The sequence below is a fragment of the Notechis scutatus genome, chromosome 1, assembly GCF_049901735.1.
Source record: "Notechis scutatus isolate UNSWTSFEM ecotype Mainland chromosome 1, rNotScu1.2, whole genome shotgun sequence".
Lineage (NCBI taxonomy): Eukaryota > Metazoa > Chordata > Lepidosauria > Squamata > Elapidae > Notechis > Notechis scutatus.
Window position 1 is genome coordinate 316,105,716 of NC_142009.1, and position 20,795 is coordinate 316,126,510.

The 20,795-nt window shown below is 40.3% G+C and overlaps 1 protein-coding gene across 2 annotated transcripts in view; it reads left to right on the forward strand.

Annotated features, from left to right (window-relative positions):
* TMEM260 (transmembrane protein 260) overlaps nucleotides 1-9,485 on the forward strand; it is a 58,638-nt gene extending 49,153 nt beyond the window's left edge. Inside the window, exon 17 of one of the 2 annotated variants that reach the window (XM_087952363.1) lies at nucleotides 8,117-9,485. The gene's annotated coding sequence lies outside the window, so the exon portion shown is untranslated. Of the gene's footprint in view, nucleotides 1-3,253; nucleotides 7,266-8,116 lie in introns of those variants that run through there. The other variant, XM_087952362.1, reaches the window with a different exon arrangement.
* Nucleotides 9,486-20,795: the final 11,310 nt, after the last annotated feature.

Genomic DNA, 20,795 nt, shown 5'->3' on the forward strand with positions numbered 1-20,795 from the left:
AATTGTAAGTAAGGTGAAGCAAGGGAGTAAGGTTAAAGAGATGTATCTCCAACTTGGCTTCTTTATCCTACCTTCCCTGCATTTATGGGAAAAGTAAGAGGTACAAGGTCTGTATGGCCTCAGCTGACTCAATATGTTCAAACTCAATATGTTCAAATATGAGAAACTAACCATGACTAGCTTAAAATCTTCAGTAATTATATATAGATTTAGATGTATTTTGCCTATGTAAAAGAAAAACTTGTCTTTTTCTTGTAATCCACCAGGAGATTAATAGGGATCTAGTCAGAAATCAGATTGTAGGTCTTGTGAAATTTAAAGTGTGATTATTTCTCCCGTAGGGTATCAGAGTCAGGATCATCAAAGTTCAATTATCTTGACATTCAAGTATTCTTCTCTCTCCTGTATTGCTTCTTTTCTGTCACTGTTATTCTTTACCTGGAATAGGCAGAGAAGCTACCTCAATCCTGAGAGCTTTCAAGCAAACGAGAATCTTGATTAGTGTTACCCGTTACTGGATCATGATTAGTGTTATCCATTACTGGTGCAGGGTAGTGAGTAATAGACTTCTTCCTTTGGGGTTAAATCACCGGAAAGTTTCAATGGGAGCATTGTCTGTAATAACAGGATTGTCCAAATATCATGATTTTGTCAGACACAAGACATCAGGAACCAGAATTATTCAAATGAGTACAAGTTTATTCCATGCTATCCCTAAACAAGAATCTGAACTAGTGAAGATCAAGGTGAATTAGGGGCAGATAAGAATCAATGGAATTCAAGGGGGGGCTGGACAGATCTCTTGTGAGCAAGAAGGGACTCCAAACTAATGGTGTACTTGACCCCACCCTCAGGCTGAACCTCGTCATCTCTTACAGAAACTATGAAACCATGAGAATGTCTCAACCTTTAGAAATGACTTCTTGTTATTGGTTTTCATTCTTCATTTTCACAGTTCCTTGTAAATCTAGACGTGTACGTGCATAATCCATGATAAAGGATTAGGGGATAATTTTCCTTTTGTCTTTGAGGCCTATATATTTGCCATACACAGAAAACAAAAGCAAATTATGATCCACGAAGCTGTCTCATTTGCTTTAGGGGAAAAATCTTCAGCTACGAAGATCTAGATGCCTTCAACGGTTTGAGTAGTAAAGGATACCCTGAAATATTCACGTCATCTCCAGTCTGTCCCATATTCCAACATTTCTCATTGACGCTTCACAAATTGTTCAGATGACTGGTCTGCCTCTTATCACTCAGCCAACTTGAAAGGTGACTAAATCCTCTGTGCCAGACAGCTACGGGCACTTGCTTAGCTCTTCCCAGGTGCAGAATAATTGATAGCTACTTTTTCCATCAGCAGGTAGTGGGAGGGGAAATCAACCTGAGGGAATCCACCATTTGTTTTCCTTCACTTGACACACATTAAAAGTGTAAGGATAATGTTATTTACTAGCCTCGTTAGGGAGACATAGTAAGACTTGACCACAGGAATAGCACAATTTATGCTGGCAGACTTTTCAGGGACTGAAAAATACAGTGTTAAGATAGCCGTAAGGAAGATTTAGAAAGCTTCAATTCTTCACGAATCCAGAAGGCTGGAGGGGAAAAGATTGTGTTAGGAAGATTGCAGAGAGACGGCTTGTGGCTTTCTTATATTGCAGAGAATGTCACCAAGATATGGGGAGAACCAAGGACCAGGGGAGACATGATAGCAGTCTTCCAATATTTGAGGGGTTGCCACAGAGAGGAGGGGGTCAAGCTATTTTCTAAAGCACCTGAAGGCCCACAAGGAATAATGGATGGAAACTGAACAAGGAGATTTAACCTGGAAATAAGGAGAAAATTTCTGACTGAGAACAATCACCCAAGGAACAGCTTGCCCTCGAGAAGTTGTAATCACTGAGAAAGAAGAGATTGGACTGCCATTTGTCAGAAATGGTTAGGGCAGGGTCCAACCAGTGAGAACAATCAACCAATGGAACAAGAAGTTTGCCCATCTTTTGATGAAGTTGTCGGGGAGCGCCATCAGTTGAGACTTTTCCGGGAAGCCAAGAAAAGAGATCTTTTGGAAAACACCGTGAGGTCACGGGCACTTTCATCATGGTTCGGCGGCGCCCAGCTGATGCCGCGCGGTGTAAAGGTTGGGATCATGGTGTAGGGTCTCCCGCTTGGGTGGGGGGGGGTTGGACTAGATGTCCTACAAGGTCCCTTCCAACTCTGACTATCTGCTATCTGTTAAACAGTGATGGATTTCCAACAAGCCAATTTTCATTCAGAAATGAGCAGGGGGACAACGAGAGAACAGAAATGTGGGATCCGTTGCAATGAAAATGGAATTTCTAACTGGGCACAGTATTTATAATTTGGAAAGTTCGTTAGCATCAGTCAAATTATTGTAATGCACAGTCATTGTAAATTATTATTTATTTATATATCACTAGGTGGATTACACCACAGGTATCCAGGATCCTTTTTGAATTTGAGGCATGGAAATGACTCCTGTTTTAATTGGGGTTAACTCAGGCGCTTGATAAGCATGGGCTGGTTTCCCATTTCTCATTAAATAAACCCCAGTGATTCATGCATCATGCTAAGCCATAACGCATGATTTCCCAGCACCGTGGCTAGGTCCACCCAACATACTGAAACATCACCAAACAATGTAATATGGTTTACTGTAATGTGCAAAACCAGCTGCTTTTTGGGGAGCTAAAACTTCCGTATACAGTGGATGTTTGTGTGTACAAGGTTTCCAGTCCAGTTTTTGGCATAGCCAGTTGGGAAAGCCTCTGTTTAGAAACAGATCTTCTGTTTATCTCAGAAGATAAGACTTGGCTAGGAGAGCCAAAAGGACTCAGTTAAAGTCATTTTCAATGTCTCTCTGTGTTCTTTTTAAAATTTTCTTTGTTTGCCTTGTCCTTTTCCATATGCCTCAATAAGCAAATAATATAAATCTGGCTACATATCAGCAAACATAGAGGGCTGTCATATATGGATTGCAAAAATGTGAAAGTTTTATTAAATTGCTGGACCATCACATTAGCCATATATTATCCATGCCAAAAAAAATATATTGTAGGTTACCATAAATCTTTCTCAAGTTCATGGGTGTGTATGTAAAATGTGTCATCAGCAGTATTCAAATAAGAGCATACTTTTAAAGTGATAATATGCTAAGCAATAAGTTGTACTATGTGGGAAATTATTCCATGAAATTATTCCTGACATGTATTTATTTTGGTGACAGATAGTTGGGTGCAAAGGGAACAAAGTACAGAGACTAATAGCTTTCCTCCAAGACTCTACTCTAAGTAAGTCCTTTTTGCATTTTTTTAGGAGGGGGTGCAGTTCAAACATTGAACCAAATTTTACTTGAAAGCAGATGTAGCCAGATGTTGGCAGGAGATGCCAATAATTAATTGGAAGTGCAGTAATCTGCTTTGGGTCCATGCATCCAGCAGAGGGCGCACCAGAGAGGAATCAGGCAAAGGGCCCAGCCTTGTCATTGTTTCCATCAAAATATGTAGCTCCATGCTTTGTGTGCATATTTACATTCTGGAATGTGGTTCAGAATGCAGGCATCAGATTTAAAACTTTGTTTCTACTTATCGACACACTGGAGACCCTGGTTGATTTGCCAGCTGCTCTATTTACAGATGCAAGCTGTTAAATGGTTGGATTTAATTGTCATACTAGAGTGAGCCTGGGGCATGTTACTTATTTATTTATTGCTCCCTTGCTTTCTTTTCAAATGTAAAACACTGAGTTGTGAAAAACAAATGGAGAAGAGAAACTGGCATTTTTTTGGGAGTGGTGGGGAGAGACATAGTTGTTGAATACTATGAAACATTTGCATGTTTAGAAATATATATTTAAAATTTATATTATTGTTTCTGCTAGAAATATTAAATTTGGCATTTCACCCACATGAGAATCTTTAAAATGACTTCATATTACTTGAACTCCACAGCGAGACACCAAGGCAACAATCTTGCAAAGTTGACTAGCATTACTTGGAGAAAGTAGGTATTTTTCCCCCTGAAAGATTTGGATTATGCCATTATAAAAAGGGGATTTCTGCTTTCATTCTTTTCTCTCTTTAATATATTATTTTTAGCAAGCTTCATATCATCAAGAAACCGCAGCAGTTTACTCAAAGGCCACAGTGGGTCAAAAGAAAGATATATTTATAACCAGAGTTCTTCTCAAACCTTTTCCAGGTCTCTTGCTAGACCAGGGGTGTCAAACTCACGACGTATCACAACTCCCCCCCTTCGCTAAAACAGGAGTGGCATCCAGCCCGCGGGATGTGAGTTTGACACCCCTGAGTTAGACCCATTTTACAGATAAGGATAAAAAAAGGAGGCTGAAAGATAAGATCTATAAATTCCAGATTGAGATTAACTTGGAACTGAAACTATCTGGTTCAATCCCCCATACTCACTGAGATGAAAATCTGCATTTTTACCAATTCAGGTGTTAAATGGAGACCCAATAAAATAAAACATCATTTACACATGGAAAGCTACAATGTAATGGGAAAAACCACTACCATGATGGTGATTGTTGCTTTCTTCTGCATAAAGAAAAATTGGCTAGGGAACTCTGGGAGTTGAAGTCCACCCATCTTCAACTTGGCAAGGTTGAGAAACACTGATCTAAATGGTCCTGATGGCAAATTTTAGCTCTGATACAATGCTGGCTGAAAATTATGGAAATTGAAGTCCAGCACACCTGAAAAAAGCCCTGTTAGGCAAAGACTATTTTAGACACCCCAAAAGCAGGATTAGTTGGCTTCTTCTAACTGCAAAGAGAATGACATCTATTGGAGGTAAGGTCATAGTACGGCTACATTTTGCTCAGGTGGTGAGAAAATATCTGACAAAATGCATTTCTCCAGGGCTGAAAATAATAGAACCCCACTGCAGAACCAGGGTTAACTCACAAAATTAGGAATAATTATTTTCCCTATTAAAGGCAAGTGGCACTCTTTCCTCCTTAGAAATTCCCTTAAGAGTCAGGGTGGTGCTGGGGTTAAGATTAAGATGCTGAGCTAGAATCGAGAAGAGCCAGGATCAGGTCCGTCTAGATCCATGGTAGCTTTCTGCATACAATTGGGCTGATCATTAGCTCTTGACCTACTTCAATGAGCTTTTGCTGTGATAAAGAAATGAAGGCAGAAGGATATACTATAGTGATTTCCCAAGCAATAGTCCGAGAATAATCTAACAACCGGCATCAAATCCTGCCAAGGATGTTGCTTTTACAGAAACATTTAATCCAGTGTTTTTCAATCTCAGCAACTTTAAGAAGTGTGGGCATCACACTTCTTAAAGTTCACACCCACCAGGCTGGGGAAATTCTGGGAGTTGCAGTTCACACATCTTAAGGTTGCTGAGCTTGAGAAACACTAATCTAATCAACTGGAAGGACAACTTTTGGTTTCAAGAATCGGGTTCACTGTCAGTCCAAGGACGGAATTCAAATAAACAAGTTGTCTTCTGTAGAGTCCCAGAGAACTTGATGAGTAAAGGAATGGGGGAGAGTCTGAGGCAATTTTTTATCACTGGCTTTGAATTTGGATCAGGAGTTCCAGAATATATATTGTTTTAAATATCTCTATGTTTATCTCTATCATTTCTATCTCTTATCATCTTCATCTCTATCTTGATCAATAGATACAAAGATATATGTGTATATTTAAACCAATTTTATAGCCTGCAAAGAGTGTAATCCTTTGAATTAAGGGAGAGCTGAGTTGAAATTGTTTTAATCAGCAACAACATTATTGGTAGAATTTGTATTAAAATAAAGATAAGCTAGGGAAGGGGATTCATTTTGTATCTACAGTTAGGAATTGAATGCGCTCTTCAGGACATTAGAGTGACAATTATATGACCAGATTCATGCTAAGCAATAGGATTCCCTATGCCTCCAGGCTCAAAATTTTGGGCCTGGATAATCTAGAAGTGCGCTGCCTACAATCCGATCTATGCATAGTACACAAAATTGTCTGTTACAACGTCTTACCTGTCAACGACTTCTTCAGCCTCAGTCACAATAATACATGAGCAAACAACCGATACAAACTCAAGATAAACCGCTTCAAACTCGATTGCAGAAAATACGACTTCAGCAACAGAGTGGTCAACGCCTGGAATGCTCTACCCGACTTCATTGTTACAGCCTCAAACCCTCACAGCTTCAATCTCAAACTGTCTACCGTGGACCTCACCCCATTCCTAAGAGGTCCTCAAAGGGGGTGTGCATAAGCGCCCCAGCATGCCTACCATCCCTGTCTTAACTGTCCCCATTTATCTGTACTTACTCCCTTTGTTCTTGTTTATGTTCATGCCTGTACTTGTTATCTTGTACATGTTTGACAAACAAACAAACAAATTCTTACAGAGCAGAGGATGGGGGTTGGGTTGCTATGCTTTGCAGAAGTTCTAGCTTCAGAAATACGATATGGATATGAAAAACCTGGCTGTCCTTTACAGATGAGCTACGTTGATTAAAAAAAAAAACAGCCGTCATAAAGTGCAACTTCGAGACACTTTGGTGTAGCGATGAAGGCGCCCGGCTAGAAACCAGAAGACCCATGAGTTGAAATCATCTTAGGCACGAAGCTAGCTGCTTTCCTTGGGCTAGTCACACTCTCTTAGGAGTCCCAGGAAAGTGGAATAGCCAACCACTTCCAAAATCTTGCCAAGAAAACTGCAGGGACTTGTCCGGGCAGTCTCCAGGTGTCAAGAATGATTTGAAGGCACACACACACACAACCTATTTCTATTTTGTGACTTGATGAACCCATGCCAGGGTATGGAAGCATCTGTGCTCACTAGATAGGCCTGCTGTGCCTTTTTCATTTCTTTTAAGGAGCTTTCTGGGAAAAGAATGTGTGATTGTAGCCAGACTTTCCTGCCAAGTTGGCAGGAACAGTTTCTACCTGGAGTATTTTACTTTCATCCCTTGTTGCAGAGGGCAACACAACTACTGACTAGGATTCTTCCTACTTCCCGTTGGCTGGGGACCCTGAATCTGCTGGTAATCACAGTTGTTTTCTTGGCTCAGCACAAATTTTGCAGATTGTCCAATCTTCCTTTCAAAGTCTTCTTTTTATGCTGGGGCAGCTTTCAAATGTATCTGTCTCTCTCCGATGAGCCAACATGTTTATCTTTTGCATTTGTGTATAAACACCATATGCTTGGTGATGATTCTTTATATGGCTGGAAATTTAATAAAGCTGCTCAAATATTGTTGCGGTTTCAGCTTTTCCTCTCCTCTTGCCAAAAAGGAGGACTCTTCTGGTTTCATAGGCATCTTTCAACAACTTTAATTTCATTTGTAGGTTAAGAATGGAAGTAGTATTTCCACTTGGTTGGCTGCTGGGGTTGAAGGAAACAAAAACATTCATTGTTTGCAACATTTTGAAATGGCTTTCTTTCTTTCTTTCTCTTTCTCTCTTTCTCTTTTCTTTTTCTTTTTCTCTCTCTCCCTCTTTTTCCTTTTTCTTTCTCTTTCCCTCTTTCTCTTTTTCTTTCTTTCTCTTTCTTGCTCACTTTCTCTCTTTCTCTCTTTCTTTCCTTTTTTATTTCACTTTTCTGACTTGGGGTATTAAGCTCTAGGTGGCATTATATCTGATGTTCAGAGTACTTTTGTCAGGTGTTGAGTTGACAGGATTACTTTAAGCTTATTTTAGATTTGGGAAGCCTTGGAAGAGGGAAAGTGCTGCTCTTTCAGAAGGATCGATGCAAAAAGCATAGGAACAATTGAGGAAAACTACTTGGGTAACTACTTTTCCCACAGCGAAATGTCAGATATTTGGGGGAAATCCATTGACCAATCATAGCACTAGAACACAGTGGGTGATCAAAATAGTAGAATCAATCTTCTCATACATCACTTAGGGCTTTCCTGGCTTGATAATGAGAGAGAGAGATTATCAAGTAATATTGTGACTGACAGTTTGGTGGATTCTATGCTCCAGGGCCTTAAAAAAATGTCACACCGAGGAACAAGTAGTTGAGATTCTTCTTAAAGATAGAAGCAAAGGGAAGAAAGAACACCAAATAGTAGCTTTCATTGTTTCTTCCCTCTTTGTTCCCAGAATAAAGACAAGTCTGGAAGAAGGAAGATCCATTCTCCAAGATCCAACAAAGTAATAAAAGCGAAACAACAAAAGCTCATTTTAACGTATGCTGATTAGTGTACGTTTAAAGTGACAATAACATAATTATTCAATAGGAGATTATGCAACTAATTTCAAAGGAATCTTGGAATGTTCTGATACTCATTCGCTCAAAATTCTGGGAAGTGAAGTCCACACTTCTTAAAGTTGCCAAGTTTTTTAAAATTGCTTTAGATGGACTAATGCCAAACTCAATCTCTTTCCCTCTCCAAGACAGCAACAAATGAGGAGCAAAATCAACCCCCTCATAAAAACAAAATTGAGAAATATGCCAGAGGTCCTAATAGACAGGTGATACATTTGTATGCTAATTGTCAGCCATAATGATTCTCTAAGCAGCTTAATATCAGCTTTAGAGGAAGTTGATACTTTTCTCCAAAGAGTGGACCTGAATACCAGGTGCAGTTAGTAGAATCCAACAATATTCTCATATTCAGAGTCCTTTCTCCAGCCAGGAGTCCTGAACAATGAAAAGCATTTAAATGGAAGCAATTATAATGATTGTAGCAGGGGCAATTCATTTCAGATCCCATGCAAGACAAAAATTATCCTGTGTTAAAATATGACAGATGCATACATACCAAGGCATTTAGCTCTGGTGCCTACATTCACAGGTGATGAGAAGATTTATTTCCTGTATCATCTCCGGAGTAGTCTGTTGACACTTATTGCAAGCTGGTTCAAAAGACTTTTGGTGCACGGTTTTAACAGATCTGTAGGAATGAGAGTATTGCAAAGTGCATCCAAGACCAGTTTCAAGATCCTTTGAGTGAGGAAATTAAAACGAATCTTTGTGATTTTCCTAGCAAAGCCTATGTTGACTTCTTGCAGACTCTCATTCGGGCTGCTTCCAGTGTGTTTGGTTTGGTTAATGCTAACAATTTCCTTGGGCTGTTAGGTATGTCAAGCCAATGGCTGTCCACTACAGTTTCTGTTTTGTCTTGTTTGCATTAATTGACAGATAACATTTTGGCTCAAGAGCACCAGGAATATTTATTGTGCCATATAAAGTGTGACAATATGATACATATCTGCACATCTTGACATTCCATCTACTTGATAGGAGTGCCAATTTAAAAACTAGAGTAGAAGACCAGGGTGAATCTGAATGGTGAATCAACAAAGGAAAGAGACTAGCAGCTTTTGATAGTTTACATGCCATAGTCTATAGTTAAATTTTCTGTGATGTCAAATATGATTTGTATAATGTATGTACTCTATGTATCTGATTGGCCTTTTTCTTTTTTCTTCTGAGCCAAATAAAGTTTGTAAAGTGGGATTTAATCTGTTTTTTCAGTTTCTCAGCTAATTGCGACCATGCAACTTTGTCTATGAATTGTAATGGGGCTACATTTGTTTAAAAACCCACAAATTGAGAATTCAGCCTGGATACCTTACATTCTATCCCTCCTTGCGTTTTGATATTATCATTCAAAGCAATATTTTAACTCTAAAGTTCACCTACTAATCCTTAAACTGCGGATATTCCAGAATCAATAGGATGGGGTTTTGTGGTTATCATTATTCTTTATTTTTTTGTTCTTATTGGGGTTTCTATATTAATATTTATAAGCATTGGGAGAGTCATATATCTAAGAAAACTATATGAATAAGAAATGAGAAGGAAGCCACTGCAATTGCCACATTGAAATACCATATCTAATATAATTGATAGCATTTTTGGTCCATAGCAACACATGGAGATAAACTGCTTTGCTGAACAATCCATGTGATGCTCATTGGAGCCTTTTTGTTTTGCTCACGTGTCTCACATGTGTGTGGCCAGATCAGCTATTTCAGGTGTGTTTTTAGCAGTTGTCTCTCTTCAGATGATTGCTGCAGTTCAAATCCCAAAGCTCCATTGTACAGGTAGCCCTCGAGTTACGACCACAATGGCACCCAAAAATTCCTGTTGTTAAGTGAGACATATGTTAAGTGAGTTTTGCCCTATTTTATAATCTTTCTTGCCACAATTGTTACGTGAATTGGCGCAGTTAATAAGTTAGTCACCTGGTTGTTAAATGAATCTGGCCTTCCGATTGACTTTGCTTGTCAGAAGGTCACAAAAGGGGAATCACATGGCCTTGGGACACAGCAGCAATCATAAGTATGAACCGGTTGCCAAGCATCTGAAATTTGGTCACATAATCATGGGGATGCTGCAAAAGTCATAACTGTGAAAAACAAGCTTCATTTAGATCAGGAGTGTCAAACTGACATCAACATGGCGGCGTCACGTGACGTATCTGGACTTTCCCTCCCTTCGCTAAACTGGGCGTGGGCGTGGGCAGCATGTGACGCATCGGGCCTGTGGGCTGGGAGTTTGACAGCCCTGATCTAGATCATCTATCTCCAGTCTACAACACAGTCCTTTCAACAGTTCCAAGAAGGTTCCACACCAGGGGTGGGATGCTACTGGTTCGGCCTGATTCTATAGAACCGGTAGCTCTGAAGAGCAGCAGACACCGAACCAGCTCGCTGCAACAACCTTTTGTTTGTCTGTTTGTCCTACCCGCCCGCCCGGGCTCTTGGCTTTTCTTTATTTCCTGCTTTTTCAACCTCAGCTGCTTTGTGCGGCGCAGCTGAGCTTGAAAAAGCAGGAAAGAAAAGGCTTTTCAAACGCTGCGCACCTGCGCGCAGCACTTGTCAGCTGTCCGCGCAGCACAGCTGAGGGTTTTTTGGAAATGATGTGCGCGCGCGCAAAACACACTCTCACCGAACTGGTAGTAGCAGCGGTTGAATCCCACCCCTGTTCCACATCCATTTGCACCACTCAGGTGACCCTGAGGACACGGATAAACATCCAGGTGGCCTTAAGCACTCGCTAAAAGAATGCAAATAACCAGCTGTCTGAAAGAAATATAAATCCTTCCATTCCCCACCATCCAGTCAGAGCTGAAGAAGCTTCATGGATGAGAAGTGAAACATCTTCCAAGAAAAACCAGAAAGCCCATTTGCCTCTTGAAAAAAAGCACATTTGGGACAATCATGACCTGGGTGACTGACCATAGACATTTGGTCATAAGTCACCTTTTTCATTGCTGTTGTAACTTTGAATAGTCACTAAAGGAGCAGTTGTAAGTCCAGCACTACCTGTATAAAGTCAATTAGAAAGGTTAATTATGAGGAAATATAGTTCAACAAGTATTTGGAAGACCAGAGGTTTCCCATCCTTAAATTATGATATTACTACTTTTTAACGGATCACTTTGGATATAAAAATATAAGCCTGCCTTCCCTCTGCAAGTCTTGAATGTCTCTATAGGGTAAAGTTAAACGAGCAGACTTGGCCAACTGGTGTTCTTCAGTCATTCTGGATTTTAGTTCCCCTCAGTCCCTGCCAGCATGGGACATGTCAAGGGGCTTTTGTCCAAAACTTGGACAAAAGACACCAGATGGCTTTCTGTTGATGGAGAGCCACCACCTGAATGGGTCTGAGGAAAAGGCAAGAATGACACAATAGACAAGGCAACGGACTATTGCAATATTCTCCCTTTTAGTTGATATCAGTTGTTATTCCCTCATCTCTCAGGATAATGGAGGCCGACATTTTCAGGAAGATCTTTGAGGAATGGCTGTTTACCATCAGGATTGGATGTTTATTTACTTACTTATTGTTGCAAATCGTTTTTTTAAATTGATGCATTGTTGTTGTTTTTTTAATTTACTATGGATGTTTTATAAGATTTTGGTACGGTATTGATGTGGACATTTAAGTCATCATCACCATCATCCCTCAGTCTAGGTCTTCTGCCAGAATAGTCTACTTCTCACCACATGGCTCAAGATCCAATAAAAGCTTTTAGTCCATGTATTCAAGTAGTCCACAACTTTAGCATATATTTAATCGGTAAGCCTTTCATCCCACTATTCTGCCTGGCCAAACCTCTACTCTTTTTGACTTTCTGAGTCAAAGCCAAAAGGGATATAGGGATGGGGAGAATGCCTGGAGGCAGCAGGTTGAAAAAGCTGCTCTACATCCAGCTTTTGTATGAAGATCTTGACTGGGCCCCTGCTATCTTTCCAACCTTTATTGTAGGAATAACCCTTTTTTCATAGAACCACAGGCTGGAAAAGACTTCAGAGGTCTTTTAGTCTGACCCCCTTCTCAACATTTGAAGAATAAGCCAACCCCCTCTTCTCTGTGACAGCCCCTCAAGTACTGGAAAATGGTTGTCACGTCTCTCCAATACTTCTCTTCAGTAGGGATTCATTTCAAATTCTGATGATGTTATAAGTATTCTCTGAAAAAAAGAGAGAAAGCCTAGGGCGGGTGTGTGTGTGTTAAACTCAATTTAATCGAGGGCCACATCAGGGTTGAGTTTGATCTCAGGGGCTGGGGTGGGCGTGGCCAAGATAGGCATGGCCAGTTTGACTTCACTCGTGTTGGGGCATCTGTGGTGGCCCAAGTGCTGTGCCAGTGAAAATGGGCTCCAAAGCTCCACTTCCACTGGCAGAGGGCGGCAGGAGGCTGTTGCAGCTGAAGAAGGAGGCTGGGAGGGATGCAGGCGGCTCTCCTGAGCTCCATTTTTGCTGGCGGAGGCACTGCGGGCTGGTCCGTTGCTGTTTCTAGGGTCACCCCGCGTGCCAGATCTAAGCACCCTGTGGGCTGGATCTGCTTCCCCCCGGGCCTTCGGTTTGACACCCCTGACCTAGGGAGACACAACCAGTTACAAAAAGCATGTCAGGGTTCCGATGGAAGCTCTAATTAATTCAGGAGCCTTGAGCCAAGTTTCAAAAGAAATCCAATTATTTATGAGGAGCAACAGGTTGGCCCTTTTCCCAAGTGCAGTTGGCTCTGCCCTACGTAATTTACTGCCCACCTGTGACCCTATTTCCCCCTCCTCCCAGGGTGTGTCATAAATCAACTCTCCAATGGAGCACTTTTTCGGGCTGTAGAAAACACCCTCTACAGCTGGCTCTGGTAACTTGAGCCACAATCTTGAGAAAGGTATACATGGAATGTGGTTCTAATCATAGCAGCCGAACTGCTCCCATTAGATCTCCCCCACCCCTTATGGGCAACTCGAGAGCAAGCCAGGAATGCTTTATGAGTTGACATAGCAGACTGTCAGGTGATGCTCCATTCAAAATTCAAGAAAGAAAACTTAGACTCTTTAGATTAGAGCAAAGATGTCTTTTACTGAAAATGAAGTGGTAACATCAGTAGAATTCTGAATCTGAGAAATAAGGCACGCAAATCAGATATACAAAGTGATGGAATTGTTCCCACCCCCCATAGTTCAAAAGATTCTTCCAATTAAAAGTTCTGAATATGATCATGTGGACATCTTCAGGTGGTGATTAGGCCTCTGTCCGTTGACCTTGGCATATTTTGATAAAGGTTTGCAGCTGCGCAGAGAAAAGAAAGCCAAGCGAGAAATAGAAACCTAAGAGCAGGAATTTATACTCCCCCCCCCACTCCTCATTTACACAACACAAGAATGTAACACCTCCAGCTCTCTTCCCAGACATATCCCCCCTCCTCCCCCCGTTACTTATGGCAGCCAAAAGATGCAAAGCAGTAGTAGAAGATCTTGAAGGCTGACACAGACTTACTGTTGATTTACCTTTTTCAGATCAGGGGTCGCCAACCTTTTCAACCTCAGGGACCACCAAACTCATATGTTTAAATCCCAAGGACCACCAATACGAATTTTTTTAAAAAAAGATAATATATTTAATATAAAAATGTTATTTTTATATTAAATATAAATTTAATATTAAAAAAATAATTTTTATATTACACACACACATACACACACATGCTTATTTAATTATAACAAAACTGTAAATGCTTAATCATCACTGTGGGGCAGAATGAATGGAAAGGAGGGGCCTCTCTCATCCTTTGTGGGGGGGAAAGAGGGAGGATTTAAGAAGCCACATGGTGCCTGGAGGCTGGGAAGATCTGGACAGGGAGGAACCGGCTTCCCCTCAAACAGAAGAAAAGCAGAGCCCCCCACCCAATCTGGTCTCCTGTCATCTCAAATCTCCCCCAGTCAGAGGAAACTTCTCCCTCCTTTGCCAGGTGTGGCTGCCTGGAGTTGTGGGGGAGGGAAGGAGGGCCGGACTGGAAGTGCCGAGGGAGACGGGCTTCTAATAACCAGGCAAGACCCCCCCCTCCAGCCTCCACATAAGAAGAGGACTCCCCGAGGCTAAGCTCCAGATTTCTCCCACTGCTTCCAAGCAGTGAAGCGTCCCTCCCTGTGTGGAGGCCGAAGGGAGTGGGGGGGTTGAGCCCAGAAAAGCTGGAGCTCTCGCCTGCACAAACCGTCTGGCTATTAGGAGCCTGTCTTCCTCAGTGCTCTTTTGGTCTGGGCTCTCCCCCACCCACCATGCCAAAGGAAATCCAGCTAGGCTTCTCCTTCCCTCCTACCTTTCCCCCCCCCCCCACTCAATCTTACTTCGGGACAGAGGAGAGTGCGCTGGGAACGTGTGTTGGCTTTTCCAACACGCCTTTCTCCGGCGCTCACTTGGCAATTCTTCACGTTCCTCCAGGCCTGGCTTTCTGAGGGGGGGGGAGGGGAGAGCAGCCCTGAGGTCTCTGCTGCCCCCCCCCAGGAAAAGAAAGTAAGCAGAAACATCTCTCGCTGGGGCGAAAGAGCGGAGATCCGAAGGCACAGGCAACAGGAAGTGGCACTTTTCAAAGGCAGCACCTTCTGTCTTCTCTTGCCTGTGCCTTCCTCGACCTCAGCTCTTTCGCCCCAGCGAGAGCTATGTTTCTGCTTGCTTTTCCTGTGCTTTTCCCAGGCAGCGATGGCTGGGGCTGTGGGGCAGGGGGGGCAGCAGAGCAGAGCACCAAGAAGGACAAGGAAACTGATGCCTCCCCCGCAGCCCCATTCCGGACCTCTGAACTGGATGGTGAGTGCAGACTTGCCCCCTCTGCTCACTCCCACCATCATCAGCCAGTACTTTTCCTGCCCCGGGCCGTCCCTACAGTCTGCGGCCATCAAGGAAGAGCCCAGGCTAGGAGAGGCAAACTGGAAGTTGTGGGAGTACCATGCGAATGCAAATAGTGCGGTGCTCCTGCACATTCCGGCCATTTCCATTGCTGCTTCAGCCCGCTTGTGCCGCCAGCCCCCTCTTGCTGCAACGGCACCATTACCTCGTCCTGCCTGACGAGGGCTGCGCTGCTTTTTGCAGGTTTACGCTCAGCCAAAGGGTGGGAGCCAGTGGGTGGGCGGGCTTTGGGGGGACATTTCTCTGCGGCCCACCAAAATTTTCTCACAGCCCACTGGTTGGCGACCATTGATTTAGATCATGTGACAGTTCCTTCTCCTTCTCTCATCTTTTCCCCTTTTCCTGGGCAGGTAGACATATTCCCAAATGGGAATGACGCCATCCATTATTTTATTTTCAAAAAAAGTTTTTGGGTCTCAAAGGAATTAGTGGATGGAACGGTAACATTGGAGGCTGATTATTTTTCTATAGCATATTAGCTTCCTATTTAAGTTTGTTTTTTTAAATGGAGCAGGAAAATTATAGGCAGTAAGGGAGATATTTGCACTGGCATACCCAAGTGTTATGTTGGAAACCCAACTTTTATTCTAATTATATGTAACCCAATTGTACATTTTTCTCATCTCTAGTCTGTTCCATTTTTCCTGATGTCCTTTTGCTTTTCCTATTTCAAATTTTAGATTGTCAGTTGCTCTTGAATTGTGTTAAATAAAATACACAAGAAATGAAAAAAAGCTTTGCACATATCCCATGGACATACTTCCATTATGTTCCTATTGTCAGGATTTACTTGCTAGAGAAAGTATACAAACTGTAAACCTGTGTAACCACAATGACAACAACCACTACTACAAAGGAATATGTGAATTTTGCATAATGCTTTCAGCCAACCAGATAAATGTGAGCTGCAGGCTGCAAAGTTGTTGTTGTTCAGGGCACAAGGGGGATAAAAAATCATAAAAAATATAATACTGTTAAAAGCAGAGATTACAATCAAATAGCATATTTTTTTTATTCTTTTCAAATCAACAGCATACAGGAAAGTGGCTTAGAAGAACTGTATCTGGAAATAATACTTCAATGCTTGAACATAATGGGGCCAAATTGGTACAAGGGGAAAAAAAGAAAAAAATTGGTGTCAAAAAATCTTTTCGGTGTCCCTCCTCCCCTGATATCAAGCTGAATCTGAAAGATTTTTCACTCCATCCAGAATGTCCATATGGAGAAACAGTTGGGCATGATTCAGAATACTGCCAGCTGCGTTATTTTAAATACAACTCCCTTCTGATCATATGGCCTAGAGTAGAGAATGTGCAACTACCTCTGTGCTTCTGAGCACACATATGCACGCAAACACAAATGCAACAAGAAGGGAAAGTTAAAAACACCCTCCACCATTACTTCATTACATAGAATAAAATATGGTTTTCTCTATGGCATACTTTTGCATTTAGATATGTTTATATTTACTTAACTTGTATAACACCAAATTCAATGAATTGATTCACAATTCATAGCAAAAATATAAAACCTAGAAAGTTAAAGCATTACAACATCCACAGTAGGTTTTAAAATATATTATTTAAACATCTAAGATGTGCATCAAAGCATTATAACAAACCTGATGACATCTGTATGCTAAATATATTTAATTTATTATTACATTAATTATTCTGAAACTACTCTTACAACTCAACAGATGTTGGGGAAAAAAATTAGCAAAAGACTTTAGAACCCTGTTGGCAGGATATTTCCGGAAAAGAATGGCACAAACTTTGGTGAGGTGATAGAAACTAACAAAAGAAAAGCTCTCTCTGAAAATAGCTCAAATCCAGGTGGCAGCTTTAGGGGAAAAAATTAGAAGAAAATTCCCACAATATTTCTTAATGGGAGAAGCAGTTGGGCAGCAGCTCTATATGTTGCTGACTGTTCCATTCTAGGCCATCTCTTGCCATCCTGGACATGTAACTCAGAGTGGGGGGGGGCTTAAAAGAGTGAAAAGAATTTGAGAAGCAATACTCTTCATGCTTTCACTACCTTGTAAAGATAACATTAACCAAACCCTGGCATTTAATTCCATGACAGTGAATTAATAATGTCTTAAGAGCTATTTTGAAAATCACTGACATATAGAGTAGTTGAAGAAGACTCCTAAGAATACAGCAGACAGTCAAGAAAGCAAATAATTAGATCATTGGACAAATCAAACCAGAGTTTTCACTCAAGGCGCAAATGGCCAAACTGAAATGATCCTTCTTCAAATGTATCACTCAAAGACTCAATTCTCTGGAAAGGGATCTAATGCTGGGAAAGGTGGAAGCAAAGAGAGGAAGAAATTGACCAGCAGTAAGGTGGATATACATAATTGCAATAGCAATGGAAGCACCATTGGAAGAGTTGAAGGATCAGAATAACAGAATTGGAAGGGACCTTGGAGGTCTTCTAGTCCAACCCTCTGCTTAAGCAGGAGACCCTATACCATTCCAGTCTCTCTTTAAAAGCTTCCAGTGTTGGAGCATTCACAATGTCTGAAGGCAAGCTATCCCATTGGCTAATTGTTCTCACTGTTAGGAAATATCTCCTTAGTTCTAGGTTGCTTCTCTTCTTGATCAGTTTCCATCCATTATATATTCCTAATATTCGTGTTAGGAAAAGACCATTGTGAGGAGAAAAAACCTATCTACCTGGTTGCTCAGAATTGATAGCAACTTGATGGTACATAAACAACCATATTGTTGAAGTGAAGGGAAGTGCATAGCTGTCTTTTCAAAGACAACAAACATTCGCTAGCATTTTACCAATGGGCTAAGAAGACATCTCATTTCATTTTATTCTGGATTTCTTAACTCACTCTGAAGTTTTGGGATGGGAGTGTTACAAATCTAAATAAATAGACTTCTTTAGTCCTATGATAATGATGGTCTCTTTGTTAACATCTGGAAAGCTACCTAGTTTTTTTCTATTGTGGCTACTTCTGCAAATAATTAGAAAAGAGATTGAATTTCTACCATAAGCAGCAGACTTCAGGTAAGGAAGGGAATAGCTGAACAGTTTAAGCAATAATACACAAGACGGGATTTGTTTTACAGTTTTGTCACCACCACAGGAGCTGTTAATCTGAAATGATTTTATCCCAAAGATAATGGTGTTTACTGACAGCTTTGGCCAAAAGCCCATGATAGCAAAATCCACTTCTCTGAAGGGGGAAACAACTGGGGGAGGGGAGGAGTAATTAACTGCCTGGGTGAGTTTTGTCTTCGGTGAATATTGTTTTTTTGGCGTTGTCTTTTTTAGCGGTAAAATTAATTACACAGAAAAACAATAATATACTAAAAAAACATTTATGTTCAAACGTCATGTTTGTTTGGTTTCCCCATATGGTGGCATGTACATGGTGAGCTCTTCTTTCAAATCTTTGTGTTTTCCCCCCCTGGCTCTGCATAGCAGGAGCTGCTCACTGAATCAGAAAACTGGGTAATCGGAGCTGAAGTCCTGCCCTCCAGCATTAACCAATACCTGATACTTTAGAAGAGAAACATGTCCACTTATCAATAAAGTGCCCAATGATGAGGTCTCTCAGTGGGAGAATCAGTTTACTCCCTGAAGCAAAGGAGCTGATTGCCTTCATTAACCTGCTTTTTCTAACTGCAAAGATTGCTGGCTACCAATTAATCTTGCCATTACTTCCAAACAAATCTCCATTTTTGTATTGAAAGCAAACTTGTGATGGTATGCTAAATTAGTCCCCATCCTACGAACTGTTAAAAAAATTAATGTGTGAAGAATTGCATCTTGGAGGAAAAACAGAAATGCAAGCCTGTTGAACAGCTATTTAGTTTATAAATTGTATCTTGGTTCAAATCTCTCTTCTATTATGATACTAAAGCTAGAACAACCTGTAGTTCAGTTTCCAAAGTGAAAAGGCAATGTGTTATGTGTAGAGATATGTAAGGACAAGTAATGTATCCAACTTTGGTGAAACTCTGTGATGAATCTTGGGGTTAAATTTAATAAAGGGATAAACTCAATATTTGGTTCTTTCTTCATAACAAATAACTGAGACTTCTTAATTTTGTTGGCATTTTAAAAATGCAAAATTTCATCTGATACTTCTTAATTTTGTTGGTATTTTAAAAATACAAAAATTTTAAACTCTGCTCTACAATATTTTTAAAGATGAGTGGGGAAGATAATAAGTAAGTTAGATGAAAACCTTACACAAACCCTTTCCTTTTCTGTGATTCCTGTAGCCATCTTCAAAATACAGCATCGCAGTTTCTGACTTAAGTCTTCTCCCTATTTTGAGCAACATGCAAAACTGTAGTTTAACACTCTCATTGGCCTTTTCTATGATCTAAAATAATAAATAACCACCTTGATTGATTATATACCTTCTTAGTGACCTATAAAACTATATAGATAGTTTTTTTTCTCCATGAAAATAATCCTGTACATATCTATTCCCCTCTAAAGGGGAATATCAAAGATTCATCCATATGAGGGATCCTTGATGCTCTGTGAACTTGGTTGTTGTTGTTTTTTTGCAGACATTTCATTATCCAAACTAGATAAAATCATCAGTGAACACCAAGGACCCCACATTTCAACCCTGAGCTACAAATATTCTCCTTCGTTGATATTCATATAAGATATATCCATTTTGAATCAGTTAAATATGGACCAGTGCATTCCAACAATGTAAACAGAAGCCTTCCCAGTCTACCATTTCATGAAATTGATTTTATTTCAGGTTCTTCAATATGCTTATGAAGGGTTTTAGTTCTGTCATTATAATTTAAATTGTGGTGAGCTTATAATGCTTGCAGTTCATATTTTTCATAATTTACTAATATGATGAGGGGAATGATATTGCCCATCTTGTTCTATTTTATGAGCTGCTACTTGGAAACAGTGACATGGGGCGTGCATAAGTGCACCATCGTACCTACCGTCCCTTTCCTATTGTCCCCATTTATTCGTACCTATTTCCTGTATTCTTACTCATGTTTATACTTATACCTATTATCTTGTAAGTGATTGACAAATCAAATCAAATCAAATAAATAAATAAATAAACACTTATGATCAGTTTACACTGTGTTATCTTAAATCTGAAGTGTTTTTTTAGAGTTTGTATCCATTTTAAGGAAGAACAGATCATGTAAAATCATGAATCAGATCATGAGTCAATATCGTTTCTTTTCAGAGAGTATTCAGAGAGTGACTGTCCAGGAGCGTATACAGTGAGTGCTAAAACAAAAAACCAAAAAAATCAAGATGGCTGCCCCAACAGGGTGATCAAAGTTTGGCCCATATGTAATACACATATAAAAGTTGCCTTTTTGATGACAAATCTTCAAAACAGCATTTTAAAAAGTCAAAATAAAGGTAATACTATTATATGCAATGCATATTACATTAGAAAAATATTGTAATAATTATTGTAATTATAATTTAAACCTATCCATTAAATAAATAAAAATTAATATAATAATAATAATATTGAAATAACCAGGGACCGATGAAACAGTTTTTATCGCAAATGTAAAATTAAGGACCAACTTGGGGATGAAGAAAAGGTTTATCTTAATAACTGCAAGACTTTTGTAGTAATAACTGTTTCTAGTAGAATATA